Genomic DNA, 20,844 nt, shown 5'->3' with positions numbered 1-20,844 from the left:
AGGTGGATGGTCGCACGCACTTTTTTGATCGTCCCGAAGCGGCAGGGGACTGGCTGGACACTCTGTCTGGGGGTAGTGATCGAGATGGTGGGGGGGGCGGCGGGAGGAGACGGCCCACTGGATCGGGACTGAGGGGTTGATCTTGGGCCTCACTCTGGACGACTATGATGCCACTTTCGACCAAGCTTCTGTTTTTGTTCTTTCCCCTCCCTTGGAGGTTGTGTGGGGTCTAGAAGGGGTACTCTTTCCTCCTCTAGGGGGTCTAGCTAGTTTCATATAGGGGCGACAGGCACACTGCAAGTTGGGGGGGCTGTCTGGGCTCATGCAGGGGTGCAGGGAGGGGGGAGTTTTGTTGGGGCGGGTGGGTTGGGGTGGGGTGTTGTTCGTTTACACCACAAGGCAAAAGTATTGTTGTGTTATTTCTAAAGTGCTCTCTGGGGGACGAGTGATGGCTTCTGTTTATGATGGGGGGTAGGGGACTGAGTCTGTTGTCCTGGAATGTTAATGGATTGGGGGACAGGATAAAACGAGGTGTGGTCCTGCAGTTCTTGAAGCGAATTTCGCCCGATATAGTTTTTCTGCAGGAGACACACCTCATTGGCAACTCCTTTTGTGCTATGAATCGACGGGGCTACCGCCTTGTGGCCCATTCGGGCTTAACGTCTGGTTCAAGGGGTGTGGGCATTATGGTTAAGAACTCACTCCCGTTGGAGATTGATGAGGTGCTCCATGACGACAGGGGACGTTACACGGTTTTGGTGGGTAGAATGGAGGACAGAGTGGTCGTTTTCGTGTCTGTCTATGTCCCGCCGGGGCTGCAGACGACCACCTTTGCGGATCTGGGGCGCCTCCTCCTTGGCCTTCCGGAGGGGATCCTAGTGGTGGGGGGGGGATTTTAATGCTGTGGTTTCCGGAACTGTGGATCGTCACCCCCCTAGGGATCTCCCCTGTGCCCAGGCGTGGTTGTCTGGCCTCTTGGATACCTTGGGGCTGGTGGATTGTTGGCGTTTAAAACATCCCACGCAGCTACAGTACACCTTCCATTCAGGGGCTCATGGTAGTCTCTCACGGCTAGATTATGTCCTGGTTCCAGCGGCGCATGTGGGGAGGATAGGGGAGGTGCGCCATTTGGCACGGGGTATTTCGGACCACTCCCCGCTCTTGTTGCACTTTGATATTCTTCCGAGGGGAGAGGGTAGGGTGGTCCCGATTAATCCCTGGTACCTGCGTGACCCCACCATTCGCGCAGAGCTGGTTAAATCCCTTAAGCGCTACTTTGACGAGAATGTGGGGTCTGTGTCATCGGCGGTCTCACTGTGGGAGGCGTTCAAGACGGTACTCCGGGGAGAGGCCCTGTCCCTTATTTCCCATTCCCGGAGGCGCGAGCGGGAGGAGGTGACCCGTGTTGAAGCTGAGATAACCGAGTTGGAGGGTGATCTAGAATGTGGGGTGACGGATGACAAATTACATGTTCTCCGACTCAAGCAAGCGGCCTATAAGGCCCTCGTCACGGAGGCGGCCAGGGGCCTCAGTAGAGAGCAACAGGGGAGACTGTATGAGGGGTGACTGTATGATTGCCCATACAGACGCTTAAGGCTGCTCCTGAGCGGTCGTTTTTACTGGAAACGCTATTTTAGACTTTTTAACAAATAAGCCTTCAATTGTGTGTAGTATTTCCCCTTGTGTCCGCCCCCCCCCCTCGAGTTATTTCTTGCACACCTAGGGGTAGATAATTATTGTTAGGACACGCCAGCAGCTTTAAATCATTTTTCCCCGCTTCCCAGGTGTTGCTTGGCCGTTTTTCGAGGCTAAGTCACCGGGTCCTGGGTTGTTGGTTTTGGCGGCCATCTTGGGTTGGGCGCTATTGAACGAGCGCTCTACTCGCTCTATTTAAGGAAGGGCTCTTCACCAAATCGGGAGATTGCCCATACAGACGCTTAAGGCTGCTCCTGAGCGGTCGTTTTTACTGGAAACGCTATTTTAGACTTTTTAACAAATAAGCCTTCAATTGTGTGTAGTATTTCCCCTTGTGTCCGCCCCCCCCCCCTCGAGTTATTTCTTGCACACCTAGGGGTCGATAATTATTGTTAGGACACGCCAGCAGCTTTAAATCATTTTTCCCCGCTTCCCAGGTGTTGCTTGGCCGTTTTTCGAGGCTAAGTCACCGGGTCCCGGGTTGTTGGTTTTGGCGGCCATCTTGGGTTGGGCGCTATTGAACGAGCGCTCTACTCGCTCTATTTAAACGGCCAGTCATGCCTCCGCGCAGCGGACGCGGACAGCGGATGCGCCGGACCTGCGCCGGAGGTTCGCCAGAGGTGAGCCCATCTTTGCCCATCCGTGACCATCCGGGGCCTGGGGCCAGAACCCCTGGCCAGATTGTGGTTTACTCAAGGGCCGATCTATTACAACTTAATTTGGGCAAGTCCCTTCCGGAGCCGGCTACCCTACACCGGCTGGGCTGCGAGGGTCTGCTTATGTCACCTAGAGGCGCCAGAGGGCGCCAGCGCACGCCCAACATACATACCCTGAGCTACGGTCTACTGAATACTCGCTCTCTGCAGAGCCATAGGTTAGAGGTTTTTACACTCCTGGAAGACGGGGAGTTAGATGTCCTCGCGCTTACTGAAACATGGCTGGAGGACTGCTCAGCGCCCGACTTGGTGGCGGCCCTCCCAGATAACTATTTGGCTATTCATTTTAACAGGGAGGGAGCTAAGAGAGGAGGAGGAGTAGCCCTTCTTTATAAATCATGCCTCCGTGCCAATAGGTTCCTCTGCGAAACCCTTGGAGGAGCTGAGGTTATGGGGGTTAAGCTCAGGAGGGGAGCAGTCTGTGTGGTGTGCCTGGTGGTTTATCGGCCACCTTGGGCATCGCCTGACTTCCCTATCCTCTTTGTAAGATTGGTCCAGGACCTGTGTACAAGATACGATAAACTGGTGATCGTTGGAGACTTCAATTATCACTGGGAAAAGTCCCCTAAAGAAGGACAAGCATTACAGATCGAGGAGGCGATCTCCTCCTTAGGTCTCATCCAACAGGTTAAGGGACCAACACATGAGAAAGGTCATGTGCTCGACCTAGTCTGGACCACCATGCCAGCTCAGGGTATCACGGAAATTCTTCCTTGTGCTTGGTCTGATCATTTTTTAATTAAGGGTAGACTCACATTGAGGGGCCCCCTGTCCAAACCTGAGGAGGGCTGGAAAACGGCCCGCAAATGGAGAAACCTTGATGAGGAAAAACTGGTCCACCTCTTAGAACATCATCCCTCAGACATAGAGCAGGATGCCAACATTGATGCTCTATGCAGACATCTTCAGCATAAACTGGGGAGTGCCATTGATGTGGTGGCACCTCTCCGCAGGTTGAAGAAGGTGGCGAGAGGAGCCGGGGCGCCTTGGTATAATGATTCCCTTAGAGAGATGAAACGCGGGGTGAGGAAGAAAGAACGGGCATGGCGTAAAAAGTATGACGCTATCTCCAAACAAGAATATACCTCATCCTTAGCCCAGTACAAACTAGCCATACAATCAAGGAAGGCTGCTTTCTTTGAGGAAAGAATAACTACTGCTAGAAATCCGCAAAAAGAAATCTTCCGGGTCCTGGCGGAGCTCAGGGTGAACAAGGAGCAAAGTCCTGAGTTCACCCAGGAGGAGTGTCAGAGGTTCCAGGATTTCTTCGTAAAGAAGATATCCGACATCTTGGATGAAATTGCAGAAACTGCACCCCTCGAATGTCCGCACATACCGGACCTCACTGGCCCGCTAAACATTCCACCTCTAGCTGAGCTATCCCTTATTTCCAAACAGGAATTACTTAAAATCACAGGCCGAGTCAAATCAGGCTCCTTGGTGGACCCCTGCCCGCCTGACATATTCAAGATGGCAATGCCAGGAATAGAGGAGGAGGTTCTGCACCTATTGAACACCTCTCTCCGGACAGGACAGATCCCTTCAGCTTTTAAAGAGGCTCGCCTGATCCCTTTATTGAAGAAACCTGGAGCAGACACAAAATGTCTGAAAAATTTTCGGCCCATCTCCCAGTTGCCTTTCTTGGCCAAGGTAATTGAGCAGCATGTGTTAGCTCTATTATCGGGCCATCTAGAGAGTAACAACCTGTTGGAGACCAATCAGGCAGGGTTCCGTGCTAATCACAGCACGGAACTAGTTATGCTATCCATTTTGGATGAGCTAAGGATGCGAGCTGATGTAAAAACACCGAGCGCCCTGGTACTATTGGATCTCTCCGCGGCGTTTGACACCGTGTGCCATAAACAGCTTCTGTCGCGGTTGAGATCCTTTGGCGTCGTGGGTACAGCACATGCATGGCTCTCTTCATTTCTGCAGGGTAGGACACAACGAGTACAGCTGGGGGATCTACTTTCTACCCCTGCTCCGATCACCTGCGGGGTCCCCCAGGGATCTGCCTTGTCTCCACTACTTTTCAACATCTACCTGCAACCACTAATTGCTCTCCTGAATAGGATGGACTGCCTAGTGTACAACTATGCCGATGACACCCAGATAATCATCCGGCTGGATGATGGTCCAGGAGCTCCCACCAGGCTACAGGACATATTGAAAACCACAGTCAATTGGATGTCCGAGAACTCCTTAAAAGTCAACCCGGATAAAACGGAAGTATTACCCATTTCCATCTCGGGTAACCCTTGGAGTGATAAATTTTGGCCAATGGAGCTGGGTGTACCCCCAAAGCCGGCAGTTGCAGTCAAAAGCCTAGGCCTATATGTGGATAATAAATTATCCATGGAAAAACAAGTTACCACCGTAGTAGGCACCAGTATAGGCTTGTTAAGACAACTTAGGAAGATCGCGGCCTTACTCTCATTCTCTACCTTGAGACACGTGGTCTCAGCCACAATTTTGGCTAGGCTGGACTACGGGAACTCCCTTTATTTAGGTTTGCCACAGCGGCTGCTGGACAAACTACAGGGAGTCATGAACGATGCAGCTAGGTTGATATTTAAAAAACCCAGAAATGCCCATGCCTCTCCCCAGATGCAGGAGTTACACTGGCTACCAGTTCGCCAGAGAATTGTCTTCAAAGGGATGTGCATTGCTCACAAGGCTTTGCATGGTAAAACACCAAAATACCTAAAATCCCGACTATCCCCTTACATACCGGGTAGGACTTTGCGTTCGTCGGACGCCACTCTTCTGTCTCAGCCCCGCTTTAAATTGACCACGGTGGGGGGCCGTGCTTTCTCCAACACAATCCCAGCCCTATGGAACAAATTGGATCCAGAGCTCAGGAAGGAGAGTAATTTACTTTCCTTCAGAAAAAAATTAAAAACCGTACTATTCAAACAAGCATGGAGCAGACCTTAGGTGTACAGCTGGTTTCAAGTGAATATAACATCTATCACGTAAATATGGTCAGACAGCGCTTAGAGACCCCTGTGGTTATAACGCGCCATACAAATTAAATAAATAAATAAATAAATAGATGTGGGTGATAAGGCTGGTAAATTGATTGCGAGGCTGGACAAAAAGGAGAGAGCGAGTCGAGTTGTCCCGTTGATTGAGAAACAGAATGGTGTGTGTGTCACTGAACCAGAAGAGATTGTCTCCTGCTTTGCAGACTATCTCCTGGGGTGTATTCCCCGGTGTCCTCCCGCCCTGAAGAGGATTCCCATGCCCTGCTCAGGGATATCACGCTGCCTTCCCTTTCGGAGGAGGACAGAGTGTCGTTGGACGCCGCTCCACCTTCCGAAGAAATTGCCCTCCCCATACGTTCGGTCGCTTCCGGCAAGGCCATGGGTCCTAATGGTCTTCCCATCGAGTTGTATAAACTGCGACCGGATACGCTGGCGCCGCATCTCCGTGCTATGTTCCTCGCGGCCCACTCGGCGGGTTCCCTCCCTCTAGACCAGCGTCTAGCTACTATCGTGGTTATCCATAAGGAGGGGAGGCCACGGGACCGGGTCACATCCTATCGGCCTATTTCGCTATTGAATGCGGAGCCCAAAATTCTCGCCAAGGTGTTGGCCAATCGGTTGGTCGGCGTAGTGTGTGACTTGATTCACCAGGATCAGTCCGGCTTTATCCCTCATCGCAACACAGCGCTCAACCTGCGGCGTTTGCATGGGGTGCTCGCACGTGTCCCGTTCATACGGGAGCCGGCCATTTTGGCGTCCTTGGACGCCACTATGGCGTTTGACACACTTGAATGGCCATATATTTGGGCGACGCTCGCGAAGTTTGGGTTTGGCCCAGGATTCATCGGTTGGGTAAAATTGTTGTACTCTGGCCCGCTGGCGCAGGTGGTTGTGAACGGTAGAGTGTCGGCTCCGTTCGAGCTGGGCAGGGGCACGCGGCAGGGCTGCCCGTTATCGCCGCTCCTTTTCGCGCTCGCCTTGGAGCCCCTGGCGGAGTGGCTGCGGTGGCATCCTTCTATCCGTGGTCTCCAATGGACCCCCGAGTATGAGGACCGCGTATCTCTATACGCTTATGATATTCTCCTGTACCTGGCTTCCCCACGTAAATCACTGATAGTACTGGTTGATGTATTGCATTCATTTGGCCGTAACTCCGGCCTTGTCATCAACTGGGCTAAATCGTGCGTGTATGTCCTCTCTGGGGAGGATCCTATCCTTCCGCGGGGCTGTCCCATCCAGATCGCCCCGCGGGGATTTAGGTACCTGGGTGTCTTCATTACCCTGGACGCAGAGGCCCGATATAGTCAGAACTTGCTTCCCCCCCTCCAGCGCCTGAAGGAGGATGTCGCGCGTTGGAGGCGCTTGCCGCTCTCGCCGCTCGGCCGGGCGGCATTGTTTAAGATGATGTCGCTGCCGCGTTTCCTGTACGCTCTGCAGAACACAATGGACGTCGTCCCGGCGCGCTACTTTCGCGAGGTGGAGAGTTTGCAGCGCCGACTGTTCTGGGAAGGTAGACCGCGTATCGCCCTGGCGAAGCTGACGCTCCCGTGGTATGACGGGGGGATTGCCCTCCCGGATATCAAACGGTATTATTGGGCCTCCCAGCTGGCTGCGATTAATCACGGCCTGTACGGGCCCGCTCTAAACCCGGCCTTTGAAATGGATAAGATGTTACTGCCGGGTGGTGATTATAACCGAGCGCTTTACTCCAGCTCGCTTGACGCACGTCTGACGGGCCCTACGCGTGTCATGGTACGAGTGTGGCACGCGGCTAATGTGGCGATGGGGTGGAAAGATCGTTTGACCCGGGCGTCGCCACTATACGCATCTGAGCGGTTGGGCTCCCTGTGGACCTCGAAGGGCTTTGAGAAGTGGGACATGATAGGTATCAGCAGGGTGGGTGATCTCTGGACAAGGGGGGGATTCAAAACGTTCGAGATGCTGCAGACAGAATTCCAGTTGCAGGACAGGGAGTACTTTCGGTATATGCAGATCCGTCATGCGCTATGCTCCGTATTCCCGGAGTATTCCCCTCTGGAGGATAGAGTGCTAGATGGACATGTACCGGACAGCACGATTTCATTAATCTATAAAAAACTTATCAATGACCGCTCGGGACTGCTGACTAACCTTCGTGAGGCATGGGTTGCTGATGGATTGGAGCTGGATGACGAGGACTGGGTATCTGCGGTGGCCTCCCCGAAAGAGGTGGCCATACCGGCCCGCCTTCGCTTCGTCCAGCTCAAGATACTCCATAGGGTCTATGTTACGGGGCCAAGGCTACTGCGTATGGGCTATGCTGTGGACGGGTTGTGTAAGCGTGGGTGTGGCTCTTTGGGGACCTTTCTCCATATTTTGTGGGAATGCCCGGAGGTGGAGCGATTCTGGCGTGGTGTGCATGAGGTCCTGCGGGTGGTTACGCGTGTGTCGCTGCTGCCCGAAGCGAGGAGATGCCTTCTGAATGTGTGGGAGCCAACCGACTACTCGGTGCCGCAGACGTGGTGGGTGACTCTGGGATATATGGTGGCCAAACGCGACATTGCTCAACTGTGGGGTTCCCAGAGCTCGCCGACTGTCTCGGCATGGAAGGATAACATGGATTGGTGCATGTTTCGGGAAAAGGTGGTGTATGTTGCGAGAGGTAAGCCTGGGACATGGGTGAAAGTATGGGGCCCCTGGAACGCCTACCGCGGGGGAATCTGTACCCCGCCCTTATTGCCCGATCGGTCACCGGCCCCGTCCCCTAAGCCAGTTTATCTCCCCGGTTCCCCGGTCCACCCAGTCCCCGTCCTGACCTTTTCCCCCCCTTGATACTCCTATGGATTGGTAGGGTCCCCCCTCTAGGGGAGCACATGCTGCTGTTTCCGATTGTGGGTTGCCTTGTGGATTTTTTTTTTTTTTTGTTGTTGTTGTTTAAAATTTATATTAAAATGAAACCGCTATGTGGGGTCCGAATGGTGTGGCTACCACCGCTTCTAACTCCTGTGCATTTCCCTTTGCCGCGGCATGTGCGCTATTGTTTGTATCACATTCTCCTCTTGCTTGCTAGCGGCCGGCCTGAAGGTTGTAGGCCCTTCTTTGTATATTTTTTGAATTTTGTAATAAACGGTTTAAAAAAAAAAATATATATTAGGTAGGAATTTTGTAATTCCCTAGGCAAACGTTGTTTGAAAACCAACTGGGCATCATTACAAAGTGTCCAGCCTTTGTCATATTTTAGATAGGCAGTGTAATGTCCAGATGTGGTGGAAGGACCATCATGGAAAGTTATTGCAATTGCTACAAAAGTCCTTCCTGATATTGATACTTGTGTTGCTACAAACTGCTTTATTAAAGTATCCAATTTTCTTCCATCAGCTGTACAACGTTGCATCATTAAAATTATGTATTTTCCATATTTTGTTAAGAATAATGTGGATAACATTTCTGATTTACATTGGCTACACTCCATGTTTTGAATTGCACCTTTCACTAATTTATTGAAAGACACTGATATACAGTCTGGTAATGTTAAATACAGAAATCTCTCAGGGTCTACATTGGTGCTACATGTATACGTGCAATTTGCACAATAATGTTCCCATTTGTAAGAAAGGCCAAAAATATTTTCTATTTCTACACCTTCATTTTCAAAAATTGAAAGCATATACATTAAAAATTCCTGAGCATCTTGTTGGATATTTTGTGTAAATTGTGTAGAACCAGAACACACATCCAAAAGATTACGAACATCTGAAACAGATTGTATTTTACTTCTATCTGTTGTCAATTTTTCATAAACAGAATGCAACAGAGAACAAAATCTTTTTTCCCGATTCTGCATAATTTGTGCTTGCAAACGTTCCAGATATAAAACAACATTGACCACTACATTAGCATAGCAGTTGACACCAGAACTATTTTCAAACTGATAACCAACTATCTCTTCAACAGTGTCCAATTTCTTTTTACCTGCAATCGAAACATTATCTTGTTCTTTTCCCTTCTTGACATCTTCAGTACAGATATTCTCTAACCTTCTTTTTCGACCAACCACACGCTTTTCAAATACAGGATATTGACCTAAATTTGGAGCATACACCCTTCTTAACCTATTATACTCTTTTACACAGTTTGCATCTGCAGTTACCTTTGTCTCATCAAAATCAATCAAAAACAAACCAGATAATGGTCTGACTCGCGACATAGCAATATATGCCATACCCTCTTGAAATACAGTAGATCCAATGTTCACCATTGCACTGTCTACAATTAATCCTTGAGATTTATGAATAGTCACTGCATATGCCAGAGAAAATGGAAATTGTTTCCTACGGACATATACATCTTTAACAAGCAAACAACGAACTGAACAACGACCAATTTCTTTAACTTCATCAATCTGATCAAATTTAATTTTTAAAAATTCAATTCCTTCTTTTTTCTGATAATTCACAAAATGCACCACTTTACCCATTGCACCATTAACTAAACCTTTCTCTACATCCAAATCACGCCTTAAAATTACCCGACAGTTTACACACACATACAGTGTCTTTTCCAAACCAGCAGTTTTAGATATTTTTTTTTCTAAGCAATCTAGTTTTGATCTCAACTTACCCGTCAAAATAATAGTGATTCCTTCATGTAGTATTTTATCGATGGCTTCCATTTTAACAATTTCTTCATTTTCCAATTTTAATAATTCTTCGCTGAATATTGAACACTCACGCAGTATCGGCATTAAACAAATCACTGCCTTATTTTTAGCAATTTCCACGTACACTTTTGCAGCAACTGCATTTTCATTTGGAAAGACATTGCAAAGTAATCAACTCTCCAAAGCTTCTTTCCCTTTTTTTGAAAGAATTCCAATTCTTATATCTTGAAGAATACTTCCATATTCAGCATCATTTGCCTGTTGCATATTTGTTGTCAGTTCTTTGTATTCAAAATTACTCCAACACTGCCAAGAGACTTTCTGGTATCTTCATGGGCAAGTGTTTTAAATACCGGTTGTCCTTTTACCGGTGTCAGTTGCAGTAGATCTCCAAAAACTATGACATGTTTTCCTCCAAATAACACTTCATACTCTGTTTTAAGAATTTGCTGCATTCTTAAATGCACAAAGGCAAGCATCAAGTTTGAAACTATGCTCACCTCATCAATAATGAGAAGTTTCATTTTCTTCAGCACTCTGGAAACTTCACAACAAGCTTCTCCAGATAGCTTGTGGTATTCCAATGTGTTCTCATGCTCTACTGGCAGCATTAGTTAACAATGTAAAATAATTCCTTTAATGTTATGTGCTGCCAACCCAGTTGGAGCAGTGACAACACAAGACAAATGTGACTCAGTTGTTTTTTGCAGATAACTTGTAATTACTTTAATTAAGAAACTTTTTCCTGTTCCAGCTTGACCACTCCCATACATTCGGATAGGTTGAAATGATGTACATGAGCACACTCTCTTTTCATGAAGTAATCCATGGTCAATCTGCTCTGTCACTTGCTGATATATTTGTTTCTGTTCAACATTAAGTTGCTCTTTCAAGTTTCCTAACTGTATTGCATCTTCTTGTGCTTGATACATTGCTGTTTCCACCTCATTCATTGCAATCGCTGCTTCATTTTCAACAATTGGTTGTCCTAGTGGATCTTGACTCAGTTCAGCAGAACTTTGACTGTCTTGAGAACTGACTCTAGCAATCTCAGCTCCAATGGTAGCTTCTTGATCAATTTCATCATTCAACATTTTCACATAATTTGCGAAAGCACTGCATTGTATGCTATCTTTACAAGCATTAAATGAATCTTCATAGCTGGGAAAATCTCCAAGTAATTCCAATTCAGAACGCCATGGTTTGAACATTTGCAAAAGTGCTAAATAGTAAAATTCCCTTTTGCCAGCAGTGTCGCAACTCAGTTTTCTGTGATTAATTAAATTTCCTTTCCTTTGTTTCACCAGACATCCTTCAGAACCAATCACTCCATATTTTCCATCGTTGATGCTCTCTGTAATATTCTGTTTAAAAGTGTAGTTTTGCAGCACTTCATAGAGACACATGTTCTCAAGATGATGACTTCTCTTTGGCTAGTATGTGTCCAACATATTGGTTTTCAAAATATCTGTACTTTCAGGGTCATTTTCTGCTAAATATTCAATTTCTTGAACAGATTTCAGTACCCGATTTCGCATTCCTGCAAGAACTAGACTCACCCAAATGATTCTTCTACTTTTGGAATATAGACTTGCAGATGATAACCGATCTGAACATTCATATGCTCCAATTTCACGATGCGATAACATCTTCAAACTGAAACTGTATAATTTCTTACTTAGAGTCTTCTCGTGAGAAATCTCTTCCCACATTTCTTTCAATTCAGTCTTTTCTGATTTAGTAATGTAAGACGTTACATATCGAGCAACAGCAATGGAATTGTCCGCAACATACTGAATATCCATGTTAGCGTTCCACATGGATAAAATAACTGGATTGTAGTCATTTATGTATTTTGATTCGTCGCTTCTTCTTAAGTTGTAGGTGTTTTTCGGAGACTTTCTTGTGATGGTATGTCGTACAGCTGACATAAAACTGTTCACTCTTCCTTTGGCTAATACAGGACGTGGAAATCCAAAACGACATCTGGTATAGAACTTATCCTTTGACTTGTACTTTCGTCGACAGTATTTTCCACACCTATGGCTTTGAAATCGTAAGACTTGTTGTTTTAAGTTTTTCTCTTCTCTGCTATTTGGAAGAGGACATGTAGCATAATCTTCAATGAAAGACAAAACAGTTTCATCTGAATATGCAAATTTGGGGGCGTCCTTGACCCATAACAACATATGTATGTGAGGAGCACCTCTTGCTTGATACTCCTGTCTCCAAAAGAAATCCACAACTTCTCCAAGAGGAGGATTCTTTTTATTGCATATGAAAAACATGATAGCTTCAAATCTATGATTGAAATATCTGCATAGATTGACAGGATCCAAAGAGCACAATTCTCCAGGTGTCTTGTATTCAATATTTTTTATATTGGAATTTGCCTCTCGAAGAAATTCAAGTAAATCATCCCAAGCATACTCAGCACAGCTTAGTGTAACAAACCATGTAGGAGTTCCCAACTTCCGTAGCATGCATTTCAGTTCTCCATGTCGACGGTACCAATATTCATTAGTCCCACGCTGACATGCCATCAGATTAATCAACTGAGATTCTAAATGATCATCTCTCTGATGCACTTTATTCATAAAATCCTTTGCAGTTACATTTTGAAGATGCATTCCAGTTTTTAAAATGTGATTTACTGCATATGAAAGTCCAGACAAGTCACTTTCAAACAGAAGATGAAACATATAAGCGATACATTGTCGAAATCTTGGATCTTCTGCTTATAATCTTGTTGTCCGATATTCAGATGCAGGAATCTGCACAGGACGTTCATCATATCGTCCACCTTTCCTGTTGGAAACAACTGCGAGAAACAACGAGCTTCCAAGCTCTCTTCCCATACACTCATGGGACTTCCTGTTTCTTTTTTCATTTGAAACAACTCAATTGTATTCCCCATCACCTCTTTGGAATGAAGTGGATGTACACTGTAATGTTCATAGATCTCTTCACATCTGGACATGCCCACTTTTTCAATTTGTCCACTTAATGTTTCACTATCTTCTGCTAAATCTATTTCTACTTCTCCAACAAACACATTTCTATAGTACTCATTATTTTTTAACAGATACAATGATGCCTTTTGCACTTTTCTAACATCCACTAATTCTTGCCAGATTTTCTTATTCTTAGTAGGAACACCATTAACTAGAATGACTAGTGGCTCATTTTCTGCATGATCTACACCAATAGTTTCAACATTTTTCCTTAAATCTAATGGTAAATACACAACTTTTCCTTTCAATCCTCTTTGCAACTCTGATGGAGGTAATTTACTTGTTTTGGGCTCCATACGAACAATAGCCTGAAACGGGTGAACACATTGTATCAGAATAGACTCATACGTATTTAAATCAATTAGCTCTGGAGGAATAGCAACCAACTCTAGATTATTATGACCAGCTCTAGCAGGCATTTTATTCCCATCTAATTTATTATAACAATATTTGCAAATATGCTGCTCACATCCCAAATCAAAACAATCCTCTACCAACAAATAAGTTGCAAATTCCATCCACTTATCATTATCTTCTATTTCACTTTTTAAATACAGATTGACACCCCTAGTCGGATTTTTATAGTGATTTCGCCGACAACAAATACAAGAAACATTTGGTCTTTCACCTGAAATTACCTTAAACTTTGTGATTTCATCCTCAAATTTTTCTGTAATTACAGGTTCTACATTTTCTTCAACATTTTGTTCTACTAATGTGTCAGTTTCTTCACTCTCTTGCTGAGGCCCAAAGTAACAAAACTCAATATCCTCACAGACCTGCTTCAATCTGAAACTGATCCACGTAAAAGAGCACTGTTCAACTCACTTAACTTTAGTGCTGGACTTTTTGCACAAAACAACCTTCTCACTAACTTCCGCATTTGAGTAGGATGTACTGCCAGAATTCTGAAATAGTGAAAAACACTTTCACAAACTTTCCTAGAAAGACAAGCCAGAGAATGACCTTGCAAACCAGTATGTTTTCTCACTCTGCAAGGGTCTAGTCCTTGCAACAGCTTAATCTTTTGTTTTACACTTTTTTTAGAATAGACTCGTAAAAAACTACATGATTTTTCAATAGATTCCTGTCGTACACTACAAACACTACTGCAATCCCAAGTGTACACAGGGTTTTAGCACATCTCCCTAAAACGTCATCAGCTATCACTTCTTCTGCATTTCTTTCAACCATTTTCTCTTTCTCCATTGGACAACCATCACTAACCTCATAACCTCTACCACTGGTGTCAACTGCATACAATAATTTTTTCACTTAGTGAATAACTCTCTTCATTAAAAAAGGCTCTGAACTATAACTGTGTTTCCATTCTCCCAAAAAAACATCACAATTTGTTTTTTATTGATAACTCTTTTCCTCCTACTTTTGGCCTTCATTACATATATTGGTTTATCTAGTGATCGAATTCTGTTTAACAGTAAAATAAACAGTTTCCTTTTTACTTCAAAAGCCTTTTCCACAATGCTTTCAATATGCTTCTTCTTTTTATAAAGTAAAGCTCTCTTTTTATATTTCTTCACATCTTTCAGCAAATTATGCACTACTCTCTTGTAAAATATTTTTTTGCGTAATTCCTTATACTGATTTTGTCTTCTTTTACCGTACTTTATCTCCTTTGACTGAATATTTGCTTTTTTACTTTTCCTCTTACTTTGATTTCTTTTCTTACTTTTCTGAAGTTGCAGCATTCTCTACATTCTGTTTGCTCCTACAAACATTTTTAATAAATTGCTTCGAGATCTTACCAGAATTTTTTTTCCTTTTAGCCACATTATCTTGTTCATTCAATACTTGTGGTTGATGTTTCTTCAAATAATCCTCCTGTCTCTGTTCTTTTCTTTTTCTTTCTGGCATAATTTCTCGATTTTAACGTTGAAAAACAGTATCTGCAAAAGATAATCACAAATAAATGTCTATTAATAACTTTCAATTTTACAGTATTCCATTACTGTACAAACACATTTTATATAAAAACAGACTAAGAAACTATAGCCCTGAACCACAAGTGTGACGATGATTAAAACACTACATACATAGTGCATACTATTTTGAAGCAGTTCATGCCCTAAAGCCTACCTCACTAAAAGACTACAAGCTAAGTGACTGAATGATTACACTACTAAAAGGAGACACACTGGGTGAGTACCAGGGTGTTTGCTAGAAGTATATGAAAACTAACTGGGGAATTGAAGGTGCGAAAGACAACTGTGTAGCTGATTAGAGAACTGAATGCATACTGGATAGGCATTTAAAGCAGTCCATGTGCTAAGGCCCGGCTCACTGCATGAGTACTTGGGTACTGACTGAATGATTAGACTACAGCAAGGAGACTGCCTGGATGAATTTATAAATGGTAGGCTTTTCGCACAGGGAATGGATTAGTACTTGGTACTGAATGGGTCACTAGAGTGCAAAGGGAGTGACAGGATGTTTGCTGGACTATATGGATACTGACTAGGGAATTGAAAGTGTAAAAGACAAGTCTGTAGGTGGTTAGAAAACTGCATGCATAGTGCATAGGGGTTTGAAGCAGTCCATGTGCTAAGGCCTGGCTCAGTGCATGAATACTTAGACAGTGACTGAATCATTAGAGTACTGTAAAGAGAGTGTCTTAGTGAATTTATTAGTGTTTGTGTTTTGGCACAGTGAATGGATTACTACATTGTGCTGAATGGGTCACTAGAAGACTGCAAAGGGACTGACAGGGTGTTTCCTAGAAGTGTATGGATACTGACTAGGGAATTGAATGTGTGAAAACAACTGTGTAGGTGGTTAGAGAACTACATGCATACTGCATAGACATTTGAAGCAGTCTATTTGGTAATGAATGGTTCACAACATAAGTACTTAGAAACTGACTAAATCATCAGACTACTTCTAGGACAGTGCCTGGGTAAAATTTTAAAATTTTCAGATCTGGTGCAGTGAAGACAATACTACATGGTACTGCACTTTAGTGTCAAATCATGACTCATTTTATCAATGCATAAGCAAACACTGGCTTCTAATGCTACTAAAACTTCACAGCATGACAGGTTTTATAACAGTTATCTTTCAGCAAATACACGATGTTACCAAACGCTTCTCTCACAGTGGTTCCCAAATGCACACAGACTCACAGTGTGATTCTAGACAAGCAGCACTATCCCTAGGAGTTTACCAAAACTCATTCACTACACTGGAAGTGGTAAGGGAACTGCACACAATCTACATATTTCACGACTACACTTTACTGTCAATACCTAACTCATTTAATGAAAGCATAAGCCATAACTGTCTTCTAATGCTACTAAAACTTCACAACATGACATGTTTTAAAACAGTTATCTGTCAGCAAATACACAATGTTACCAAACGCTTCTCTCACAGTGGTTCTCAAATGTACACAGACTCACAGTGTGATTCTAGACAAGCACCACTATCCCTAGGAGTCTACCAAAACTCATTCACTACAGTGGAAGAGGAAAGGGAACTGCACACAATCTACATATTTCACGACTGCACTTTAGTGTCAATGCCTGACGCATTTAGTCAACACATAAGCAAAGACTGGCTTCTAATTCTACTAAAACTTGAGAACATGACATGTTTTAAAACAGTTATCTGTCAGCAAATACACGATGTTACCAAACGCTTCTCTCACAGTGGTTCCCAAATGTACACAGACTCACAGTGTGATTCTAGACAAGCACCACTATCCCTAGGAGTTTACCAAAACTCATTCACTACACTGGAAGTGGTAAGGGAACTGCACACAATCTACATATTTCACGACTACACTTTACTGTCAATACCTAACTCTTTTAATGGAAGCATAGGCCATAACTGTCTTCTAATGCTACTAAAACTTGAGAATATGACATGTTTTAAAACTGTTATCTGTCAGCAAATACACGATGTTACCAAACGCTTCTCTCACAGTGGTTCCCAAATGTACACAGACTCACAGTGTGATTCTAGACAGCATCACTATCCCTAGGAGTTTACCAAAACTCATTCACTACAGTGGAAGAGGTAAGGGAACTGCACACAATCTACTTATTTCACGACTGCACTTTAGTATCAATGCCTGACTCATTTAATCAACACATAAGCAAAGACTGGCTTCTAATGCTATTAAAACTTGACAACATGACATGTTTTAAAACAGTTATCTGTCAGCAAATACACAATGTTACCAAACGCTTCTCTCACAGTGGTTCCTAAATGCACACAGACTCACAGTATGATTCTAGACAAGCACCACTATCCCTAGGAGCTTACCAAAACTCATTCACTATACTGGAAGTGATAAGGGAACTGCACACAATCTACATATTTCACGACTTCACTTTACTGTCAATACCTAACTCATTTAATGAAAGCATAAGCCAGAACTGTCTTCTAATGCTACTAAAACTTCACAACATGACATGTTTTAAAACAGTCATCTATCAGCAAATACACGATGTTACCAAACTCTTCTCCCACAGTGGTTCCCAAATGTACACAGACTCACAGTGTGATTCTAGACAAGCACCACTATCCCTAGGAGTTTATCAAAACTCATTCACTACAGTGGAAGAGGTAAGGGAACTGCACACAATCTACATATTTCACGACTACAATTTAGTGTCAATGCCTGACTCATTTAATCAATGCATAAGCAATGACTGGCTTCTAATGCTACTAAAACTTGACAACATGACAGGATTTAAAATAGTTATCTGTCAGCAAATAAACAATATTACCATCTGCTCTCTCACATTGGTTCCCAAATGCACACAGGCTCTCTGTGTGATTCTAGACAAACAACACTATCCCTTGCACTATGCCAAAACACATTTCTTCATCTACAAGGAATACTACATTTTACTGCAGAAACATAACTCATTTCACAAATTCATAAACAATGACTGGTTTCTAATTCTACCAAAATATAAAAACTGCATAGTTATCTGTCTACAAACACATGCAAAAAACAAACCCTTATCACAAAATGGTTTCTACATGCACACACACTGTCAATAAGATTGTAGAGAAAAAAAGTACTCCCTACACTTTAGCAGAAGAAATACATTAGTCTGATTAATCTAAAGATAGTCTACATACATCCCCTCACAATTAAATAACTCACCTTTCAAGATGTTTTGTAGATTAAGAAGTATATCAGTCACACACCAGATATCAGTCACACACCAGATTTTCTTATACAGAATCTCTGCACTGTGCACCTGTCAGCAGAACCAAAGAATGGCAAAGTTTCCCTCTCATTTTCCACACATATACATGTAAACATCAAATCACATTCCTTGCCACATAAATTCAAAAGCAAACACACATTTCTATTGGTAAAACATTTCAACCCTTTCCAAATGACATAAACTTCAATCCTTCCTCCAATCTGCCTTCTGCCCGTTACCATAGAAACAGGTCATGGAACACTGTACTGAGCACACAGGTCACAAGTTCAGCACACACAATGTTGCTAATCAAAACAGCAAGTGTGCTTGACTTCTCAACATATCAGCTTATCATATATAATGTTCCTTTCACGCACTTTTTGTTAACCAATAAGAATCATGTGTTTAAAAAACAGAAACATGCACCCTACCTTTCAGTGTAGAAGGTTGTTAAACAACCAATGATTTCTTGTCTTTTTTCAAAATTGCATCTTAGCCACCGTTTTAGAAACATCTTACTTTCCAAACTGCCATTTCATTTACAGAGACCATCTGAGTGCATCCAGACCTCCTTACAAGATGCTTACAGTGTGGATTGTGGGACACAGCTACATTTTCTGGAGCCAAAGGTATGCAGAAAGCAAAGACGTTCACAAAGACCTAGGTTTGCCAAATGTAGACATTAAATGGATTGGACAGAGAGGGTTAAAGTGGCCCCAATTGATGCCATTGGTGAAATCCTTCATGCAAATCCAACACCCTGACCTCATAATAGTGCACTGTGGGGGCAATGACCTAGGCACTTTGACTGGGGTAGGTCTGGAAATGCTTATGAAGGACACCTTTGCACAACTGATTTCACTTTTCCCTAAAACTGCCTTTGTGTACTCTAACATATGCCAAAGGCAGAAATGGAACTGGTCCGATCATTTTTGTCCACAGATTGAGAAAGCTAGGAAACATGTGAATAAATCTGTTTCTGCTTTTCTCCGAGACTACAGAATGGGGTCCATTTACAATAACAATCTGCGCTTTCATATGCAAGAGATGTATAGGAGAGATGGAGTACACTTTACTGATGAAGGAAACAGAGTCTTCCTCAACAACTTTAGACTCTGTATAGGTACTTACTTATAAGTACAAAAAACTCTCAATGAACACAACAGCTCTTTTTAGAGCCACTCAAGAACAAAACACTTAAGCTTAATCTTTATCTCCCAACAATTTCATTTTTTTTCCCTTGGATCCGCGAACCCACCCCGAGAGGATCCGTGCATCCAACGCGATAGGATGCACGCACCAAGGTTTTTTAAATGCTAATTCCTAACTATAATGTGCCTGAAACCTATGGTTTTTTCAGTGAATTTCAAAAGTTTTTTAAATGCTAATTTCTAACTATGCCTACAGAGATAGGACATGTGAAGAAAGAAGAAATAACGCACAGAAAGAAAAAAAAGAAATGCAGAAAGAAGCAACAGAAGTCCTCAAAGACGAAGAAAAGTGCCGGAAGAAGGATAACGTGCAGAAAGAACAAACAGAAGAGCAGAAAGAAGCCTTGTTGCAAAATCATCCTGTACCCTCAACTTTTTCAGACGGATACTGGTGGTCACTGAAACATAAACTGCAAAAGGCGCACCACAATCTCAAATTTAAATCAAAATTAGTCCATGTACATCCAATTTTTCTTTTCCAAAATGATCTTCTTTATTTTTCATATATTAAAATGACATTTAAGAACAGCCAGAGCAGCCGACGCGTTTCGTCCTCTTGGGACTTCTTCAGGGCTGCAAAGTATATATATAAAACAATGTATAAATACAATGAATACCCACGTACAGTATATACAGAACAAACAACATTATCATAAATCTTAAACAAATACACAAAAGTACTAATAAGGAGGAAGACAGAGGACAACAGAGGACAATATTAACTAAACATGTGAAGACATAAACGAATTAAAAACAAGATTATAAGTCAGTTAATCCTTGCTACTGATTTATGTTCAATAGCTATCGATATCAGTGAGTAATCAACTCTTTGGCATGTTTCTGGGTGAATAGAAATTTCAAAACTACACAATTGCGTGGTGCGACTGGTTTTTAGCCAAATAATTGCATAGACCATCGTTAGTTGGGTCAGAAGGGATGAAAATTAACTATCAACATGCTCAATATGGTGTCACCGGAAGTAGAAAGGGAAAGAGGGCGGTCCAAATAATTGTATAGACCATCGTTAGTTGGGTCAGAAGGAGTGAAAATTAACTATCAACAGGCTCAATATGGTGTCACCGAAAGTAGAAAAGGAAAGAGGGCGGTCCAAAGATGTACCCACCGTAAAAAGTAATGCGTCTGTTTATATAATTCTTTCTTTAGAATTCTGTGATGTCATTCAGAGTCACTGGAAAAAGTCAAAAATGGAGGGGCATTACTCAGCGTAATGTTCTAATATTTGTAGATTACAAAGTGTCAAAGGTACATCTTATGTTAATAATAACCTAAGTAGTTAAACAGGAAGTGGAGTACAAAGCTTAACAAAGGGGTCATGTACAAGAGTCGATAGCGCAAATAAATGAACGTGTGAAATCTGATTCCAATATCACAAGTAAGC

General features: G+C 43.2%; 1 pseudogene; it reads right to left on the bottom strand.

The window, feature by feature from the left end:
- Window positions 1-2,196, bottom strand: part of LOC146863895 (YEATS domain-containing protein 2 pseudogene) — a 34,565-nt pseudogene extending 32,369 nt beyond the window's left edge.
- Window positions 2,197-20,844: the final 18,648 nt, after the last annotated feature.

This window comes from Triturus cristatus, chromosome 2_1, assembly GCF_964204655.1.
Source record: "Triturus cristatus chromosome 2_1, aTriCri1.1, whole genome shotgun sequence".
Classification (NCBI taxonomy): Eukaryota; Metazoa; Chordata; class Amphibia; order Caudata; family Salamandridae; genus Triturus; species Triturus cristatus.
This window is presented reverse-complemented; position numbering and strand designations above follow the sequence as displayed.